Source organism: Camelus bactrianus, chromosome 15 (genome assembly GCF_048773025.1).
Source record: "Camelus bactrianus isolate YW-2024 breed Bactrian camel chromosome 15, ASM4877302v1, whole genome shotgun sequence".
Lineage (NCBI taxonomy): Eukaryota > Metazoa > Chordata > Mammalia > Artiodactyla > Camelidae > Camelus > Camelus bactrianus.
The window spans coordinates 35,435,091-35,443,422 of record NC_133553.1 but is presented as its reverse complement, the minus strand read 5'-3'; the positions used below and the strand labels follow the sequence as shown (position 1 = coordinate 35,443,422).

General features: G+C 37.4%; 1 non-coding gene across 1 annotated transcript; it reads left to right on the top strand.

Moving 5' to 3' along the window:
* Positions 1-1,492: 1,492 nt before the first annotated feature.
* On the top strand, positions 1,493-1,597 carry LOC123614978 (U6 spliceosomal RNA). The gene has a single exon (XR_006722493.1). It is a non-coding gene; the product is annotated as a U6 spliceosomal RNA (small nuclear RNA).
* Positions 1,598-8,332: the final 6,735 nt, after the last annotated feature.

The following is an 8,332-nucleotide window of genomic DNA, read 5'->3' as shown; positions in this document are numbered from 1 at the left end:
TCGAAACATTTAACTTTTTAAGATGTAAAAGCTAGCTTACTTACTGACAAGCTGATTCTTCTTTTTCCTCCTTAATGGAGGCACTAGGGATTGAACCCAAGACCTTGTGCACACCAAGCAAACACTCTATCACTGAGCTACCCCCCTCCTTCCTGATTAGTTCTTGATATGGGGAATAAATGTTCTCAAAATATTAGATATGATTTACTTTTATATTTCCTAATCAGTGCTTCTATATTAGGGCTTACATATGAGAGCTATGGCTAATTTCTTTTTGATCTTTTGAGTTGGCATTCTTTATTTGGCTTTGTGAAAACAATCCACAGCTAGGTCAGTATCATTTGATAATCTCTTTCCTGTAAGAGGAGCATCTCATTTGTGTAGCACTTTATGAAGAGCTTTCACATACCATTTGATTTTTACAGCTCTATGAGCTAGATATGAAGTGTATTATTCACTAATTCAGTATGTTCATTCAACAAGTATTTATTAATGCCCTACTCTGCAAAAGGCATTGAGGATATGTAGTGAACCAAATAAAGACCCCATTCTCATAGAGCTTATGTACTAGTGGGGAGAGAGAGAGACACTAAACAAATAAATATAGATTTATGCCTATTCTTGTGCAGAAAGTTAAGCAGGGTAAAAGGAACAATGAAATATGGAAAATGTCTATGAATGCTACTTTATAAGGAGTGATCGTGAAAAATCTCTCTGATGAGATGACATTTGAGCAAAGGATTCCAGAGGAAGAATATTCCAGGCAGAGGAAGCAGTAAGTATAAAGTTCTGAGGAGGGACTGTTTCTTGGTGGGTTCAAGAACTATAATAAAAAGAATTACAGGAGAGGAGATGAGACTAGAGTGAAGCAAGCAATGGAAGAATGGTGAGATGCTACTACATACCTATCAGAATGTCTAAAATTAAAAAGATTGACCATATCAAGTGTTGGAGAGGATGTGGAGAAACTGGAACTCTTAAGTGTTGCTGGTGGGAATGTAAAATTGTACAATCACTTTGGAAACGATTTGGCAGTAAACATGTTAGCATAGATCGACAACATGATCCAGCCATTCCACTCTAAGATAATTAAGCCAAGAGAAAAAGAAATACATGTCCATATACGGATTTGTACACAGATGTTCAAAACAGCTTTATTTATGGTCCCAAGTAGTAAGCAACCCAAATTTCCATCAATAGGTAAATGGTTAAACAAATGATAGCACATCTATATGATGCAATACTACTCAGCAGTAAAAAGGAATGAACTTTGGATGCAGTCAACAACAAGGATGACTCCTTAATTATGCTGAGTGAAAGAAACCAATCCCCTCAAAAATGTATACTGTAAGATTCCACACATATAGCACTCTAGAAAATGAAAACAGGTCTGTTGTCCCAGAAATCAGGTTAGTTTGGAGACGGGAGGGACGGAGAAGGGTGGAAGAGCAGAGTAGAGTGGGAAAGGAAGGGATTGTGAAGGGGCATGATGGTGCTCCCTTCAGCAGCACGTGTACTAAAATTGGAGTGATACAGAGAAGATTAGCATGGCCCCTACACAAGGCTGACACAAATTTGTGAAGCGTTCCATGTTTTTAAAATCAACTATACTTCAATAAAAACAACAACAAACCCAAAGGGACATGAGGAAACTTTGGGTGGTGATCCATATGTTTACTGTCCTGAGTGCAGTGATGGTTTATGGGTGTATACATATGACAAAACTTATGAAATTGTGCTCCTAAAATATGTGCAATTTATTTTCTATCGATTATATCTCAGTAAAACTTTTTTTTTTAAAAAGGTGGTTCCAACATCCATATAAGTGTTTGAGGTATAAGTGGGTTTTTCAGGTGGGCATGTCCACCTTGGGGTTGGAAAAAGGGATCTAGAACATGGATGAGAAGCTGGGGAGACAGGTTTTGAGTGAATTGTCCCTTCCTCTCTCTTCCTCCTTCCCTTTACTTTTTTCCTTACTCCCTTCATCTGTCCACCACTAAGATCTGATGTTGTAAATACTCTTTTACAGAGTTAATAGTTGAAGGTATGAGAAAGGCTGGTTGCACCAAGGAATGGAAACAAAGAAAGCTTACTGAGGAAATAAACTTGAGAAACACTTGGGGGATGTTTGAAGAGGATACTGAAAAGTAAGAGAAACCAGTATGATCGTAAGAATGGTGGGCACATAGGAAAAGAATTAATAGAAGGGAATGGCTGAAGGGAACGGGTGGACTACACTTTTTTGCTTAGCATTTTCTATTTCTGTGAATGTCGATCTATCTTTCCAGTGCTCAAGAACATCTCCACTGGGATAAAGAACAAACCAACCAACCACAGGGACTATGCTAGTTAATGTTCTGTTGTTTCTGGTGGAGTAATATGTTGTTAAAAAACAATAAAAGCACAAAACTAAACCTTAGTAAGACCGGTATCCTTAGCAGACAGGAGTCATTTCACATGTAAACCTTCAGCTGGCTCAACAGAGCAAACAATATTTGATTTTAACCTGCATCTTCTGTTTTTATAATTCAGACCACATGCAATGCTGAGAGTCTTCAGAGAGAGGCATAGTAATTTATCCCCTGATGTTTGGCAAAAGGTGAACAACATTTTTAATTTTGTGGAACAAGTGTAGGAAAAAAGTATATAGAAACATATATAGCAATTCTTTGAGATGCTTTTTAGCCTTTCCTGCTGCTGCTTCCTGCGAAGTCCTGGTGATAATTTCTAAAAGCTGCTCAGTTCTTGGATTCATATTGTACAAGTGTGCCAAAGAGAAATTAGTCAATTATTTCAGAGAAATAACAGGCACTTGTAGAAAAGCACTCAGCAGGGTTAGAATTCTACTTTGTTGTATTCTTTACATTTCCTACAGTAATAAAGAAATGGTTATTGAAATTTTAAGACTTTCCAGGGAAGATTTAATATTAAGGTCAATTAAAGTATCTTATCCAAAGTCTTTAGAGAGAAGTGGGTTGGATTTTATACCTGTGGCTTAAGGTTACAGTGTTCAGGGAGGAACCAGAACCAAAGAAAAAGAAATCAACTGACCAAAAAAAAAAAAAAAAAAAAAAAACTGCAAACTCACAAAAATAAAAACGCTTTATAAACCAAATACAGCATTCTATGCTGACCGGTTTGTAGAATGTCAGACAGCCCTGTGCTCCAATCTCTGGTGTGACTGATTAGCTGTGTGGCTTTGGGCGGATTGGCAGTCTCTCTGAGCCTCTCTTCTTCTGTAAGAGGGACCATAATACCTGCCTTACCTACGGAGATGTGGTGAGGAGTGAGGGAGGGGATCTCTGGGAGAGTGCATGGACAGATTATCCATAAATGACCATTTAGTCCCTCCCCCCCTTTTTTTTCCTCAGAGAGTAAACAGGGCTGACAGTTTAGGGTGCAGACAGATAATTTGCTGCAGTGAAGACATTTCCAGTCTCACTTTCTTTGCCACTTCTGCCCCTGTACCCTCTTCTGGTGTGAGAATGAGAAAGGTTTCTCTTCTTCTGGTGGACAGGTTTGGGTAGGGGAAGCCAGGAAAGTGACCTGCCTGGCTTTCTCCCTGCTGTCCTATGTCCTTGGCCATGTTCCACCAGGCTGTGGCCTCAGTGCTCTGGCTAAGTAAGACCATAGTTTTGAGTCATCATGACTGAGAGATAGGACGTAAAGTGGCAAGCTTTGTGGGGAGCTCAGAACTGGTACTTCAGATTGTCCTGAACTGCCCTGCAGAGGGCACCAGGCTTGGTTCAGACATGCCTCCTCTACACAGCAGTCAGGCTTGTCCTTTACCCTTCCAGATGTCCTGCACTCTAGCAGGGGGATGGAGAGGAGAAGTCTTATTCCAGAGAGGAGGCGTTTATGTTCTGGCTCTCAGCTTTTGTTTTGTCTTTAAGCTTCATGTTTTCTTATTCAGGAGGGATTTAAATTGGCTTATAATAATAATCACCATCTATTATGTGCCACATGCTTTATATCCATTAACTCATTGAATTCTCACAACAACCCTGCAAGATAGAGATTAGTCCTAATTTACAGATGAGAAAATTGAGGCTTCAGCATGTATTAGGACTTGCACAAACCCCCATAGTTAGCAACAGTAGTATTAGAGCCCAGATATGTTTTATGTAAGAACTGTTAAACATTTCATCTCTCAGTCATATTTACCTGCTTCTCCACCTACGTCACCTCACCTCCAAAACCTGAAAAGGCATCCTGGCCTGAGACAAGTACTAATCTAAAGGATTTATTTGCCATGTAAATACCAAGATCTGATCTCTCTCTCTAATTGTCTCACCTCTAGGATGTCATTGTAGAGAGTTTGCCAGCTGGGAAAAGATGCAAAGGACCCCACGGTATCGGTGAATATCGTGTGTCCTCATAAAACCATTGCTTTAAAAACAGCTTTGTTTTACCGAGAGAATGGAATAACCAAAAATTGAGGCTAATTTTTGCAGCTGAGCGAGTGGAGGTGCATTAATTATTTGTGAACCTTATTCTGAAGTCCTCAGTTCTAAAATTCCAAAGGAAGCGAGTAGAGTACAGTGTACAATGTTCTCTGAGCAGATGATCTGGTCTTCTCAAGTCAGGAGGTCTCCTTGGGAGCAGTTATGATACTGAATTGTTTTATGGTTTTACTCTTTAAAAGCCCACAGAGCAGAACAAGCTGGCTTGTCTCTGAGCACCAGGGCTAGATCCAGAGTGCATTGACTTTTTTTTTCCTAGCAAAACAAAAACAAGGATAAACAATATTTTCTGTACAACTGAAAAATAATTGTCAGTGAGCAATAGTCTGAGAAACAGGGTAGAAAGAAGGACAGTTGTGGATTTTGTAAGAATCGAACTTTAATTCAGAATTTGAGTTGAATCTATTTTAACTTTTATTTACCTAAAGGCCTAGGCCCAGGTCTAGAATAATTACTATGATATTCCATGAAAGACTTTAATATGTTTTCTGCATTTTAAACTGAGTGATTGGTGCAGTAGGATTCTCTTTCCAGTCTGAATGGACTTAGCAGCATGGATGGACATGCAGTGTGTACAAAGCTATTAGCATCACACAGAAATAAGCTTAGGTCTCACAGAAACAAATATAAATCTTATATAATAAAGGGTTTGGGCCTTACGGTCACTTTAAAATTTCAGACGATGTTCAATATGACAAACTTTTATTGCCTTAGAATTTATTTGTTGTTCTAGGCATTCAAAGCGCCTTATTTATTCTAAGAGACAGAATCAGTTTTATGATGGCAATTAACACTTCAACAGATGAGAAAATTGATGCCTGATGTTACGACGTGATCTCTTCCACCCAGCTAGAGCTAGGAGTTTAATCTGTGACTATCAAGTGACCTGACTCTGTTGCAGCTGCAGATGCAGGGACCACAAGCTTTAGGGCTGGATTCTGCTATTTATATATTTTGGCCCTGGGAAAATTATTAGCAATTCGTAAAATTTAACGTGCATACCAATGACTTGGGGGTCTTTTTGAAATGCAGATTCTGCATCAGTTGGTCTATGGTGAAGCCTGAGGTTCTGCAGTTCTAACAAGCTCACAGGTGATGCTAATGCTGGTGGTCTCATGACCAAGCTTTGAGCCGCAGTAAACTAATTGAACCTTATTTTTCACTGACGTAAACTAGGAATGGAAATTACTACTTGGGAAGATTGTTAGGAAACCAAATGAATCAATGAGGTGAAGCATCTGACAGCTAGGAGGATCACCGCAAGTATAAATGTCCTCTTCTTCACTTTCCCTATTTTGTTCCTATCCAGCTCAACAACTTGTTCAACTCTTTAAGTTTCCTCAGCTCTGGTTTTCACTGGGTTCACTTCCATATTTGTGTGGCTTAATCAGGTTCATGGCAGAAAGGCATTTATGAATGGTTAAGAGTCCACCTTTGTTCTCTCTCCCCAAGTCAGTGTTTAGTGACATCCAAAGTTACTTGGAAGATCTATGCCAAATGTGAATGCGCAGAATTGAATTGACAAGCAATTTGTCCAAACTGGCTCTAAACCTTTACTTAACCATTAACAAAAAATGATTATTTGGATCACAAAACAAAACCTAATTATATTCTTACAAGACACATTTTTAAAGTAAATTACTTAAAAATGGTTAGAAATAACCTGAAACTAACATTGTAAATTGACTACACTTCAATAAAAAATGAGAATTTTAAAAAATGGTTATAAATGAAAGAATGGGCAAAAGTAGACCAGACAATTCAAACATAAACAACATGAGAGTTCTAATTTTAATATCGAACAATTCAATTCACAACCTTCCAGAAAGCAGAAGAGGAGGGAACACTTCCCAACCCATCCTCTAAAAGTAATTTTAACCTGATACCAAAACCAAAGACATTGCAAGAAAAGAAAACTAAAGGCCAGTCCCTTGTGAATGTAGATGCAAAAATCATTCTCAACAAAATACTAGTGAACTCAATCTATCAACATATAAAAAGAATTACACATCTTAAATGGGACTTATCCCATGAATGCAAAAGTGGTTTAACAGTTGAAAGTCAATTAATGTGATATACCACATTAATTTTTTTGAAAAGGGATGAAATCCCTTGATCAATGCAGGAAAAGTATTTGATAAAGTCCAGTTCTTCTCAGGATAAAAATACTTAAAACTATGAACAGAAGAGGAGACCCTCAACTTGATAAGAAACATCTATGGAAACCTATGGCTGATGTCATACTTAATGGTGAAGGAGTGAAGGCTTTCCCTCTGAGATCAGGGACAAGACAAAGATGTCACTCTCGCCACTTCTATTCAACACTGTACTGGAGATTTGAGCTAAGGACAATGTCTTAGTCCATTCAGGCTGCTATTACAGGATATCATAGACTAGGGGGCTTATAAATAACAGAAATTAATTTCTCATAGTTCTGAAGGCTAAGTCCATGATCAAGGCACTGGCAGTTCCATGCCTGGTGAGAGCCCACTTCTTATAGACAGCAGTCTTTCTGCTGTGTCCTCACATAGCAGAAGGGGCAAGGGACCTCTCTCAGGCCTCTTTCATAAGGGCACTAATCCAATTTATGAGAACTCTGCCTTCATGACTTAATTATCTCCCAAATGACCCAACTCCTAATACCATCAACTTGGAGGTTATAATTTCAATATACAAATATCGGGGTGGAGCACAAATATTCAATCTATAAAAGGGATTTAGGCAAGAAAAAGAAAAGACCCAGACTGGAAAGGAAGAAGTAAAATTATATCTATTTGCAAATGTTTGATATTATATAAAAAACCTCAAGGAACTCACTGAAGACCTATTGAAGCTAATAAACAATTTCACCAAGGTTGAGGGTACAAGATCAGTATGAAAACTCAACTGCATTTCAGTACATTAACAATAAATAATCTGAAGGTGAAATTCAAAAACAATTCCTTTTATAATAGCATAAAAATGTATAAAACAAGAATAATTTTGGCAAAAGAAGTGTTAAAATGAGTATGCTGAAACATTACTGAAATAAATGAAAGAAGATCTAAATAAATGAAAAGACATCTCATGTTCCTGGATTGGAAAACTTAATATGTTAAAAATGGCAGTACTCCCTAGGTTGTTCTATAGATTCAACGCAATCTTTATCAAAATCCTAGAAATCTGAAGCTGATTCTAAAATTCATGTGAACATGCAAGGGAACCTATCATAGCCAAAATAATCTTGAGAAGAACAACAATTGTAGGACTCATACTTGTAATTTCAAAACTTACCACAGTGCTGTAGTAATCAAGATAGTATTCACTTTCATAAAATAAATGTAAAAACTAATGGAATAGGATTGAGTCCAGAAGTAAATTCTAACTTTTATGGTCAATTGACTTTTGAAAAATACACCAAGACAATTCATTGGGGAAAATAATGACCTTTCAACAAGTGGTGTTGGGGAAGCTAGATATCCACATGCAAAAGTATGAATTTAGACTCCCACCTTGCACCATCCACATAAATTAACTCAAAGAGAGCCACAGATTGAACTATAAGAGCTAAAACTATAAAACTCTTAAAATAAAATACAGGAGTAAATCTTCATGATCTTGGGTTAAGAATGATTTCTTAGATAGGTTACAAAAAGCACAAGTAATAAAAGAGAAGATTGATAAATTAGACTTCATTAAAATTAAGAACTTTTGTGCTTCAAAGAACACCATCAAGAATATGAAAATGCAACTCACAGAGGGGGACAAATTATTTTCATATCATGTATCTGATAAGGGACTGGTATTTAGAATATACGAAAACTTCTACAAACCCAATCAAAAATGAACAAATGATTTGAGTACTCATTTCTCCAAAGAAGATATACAGA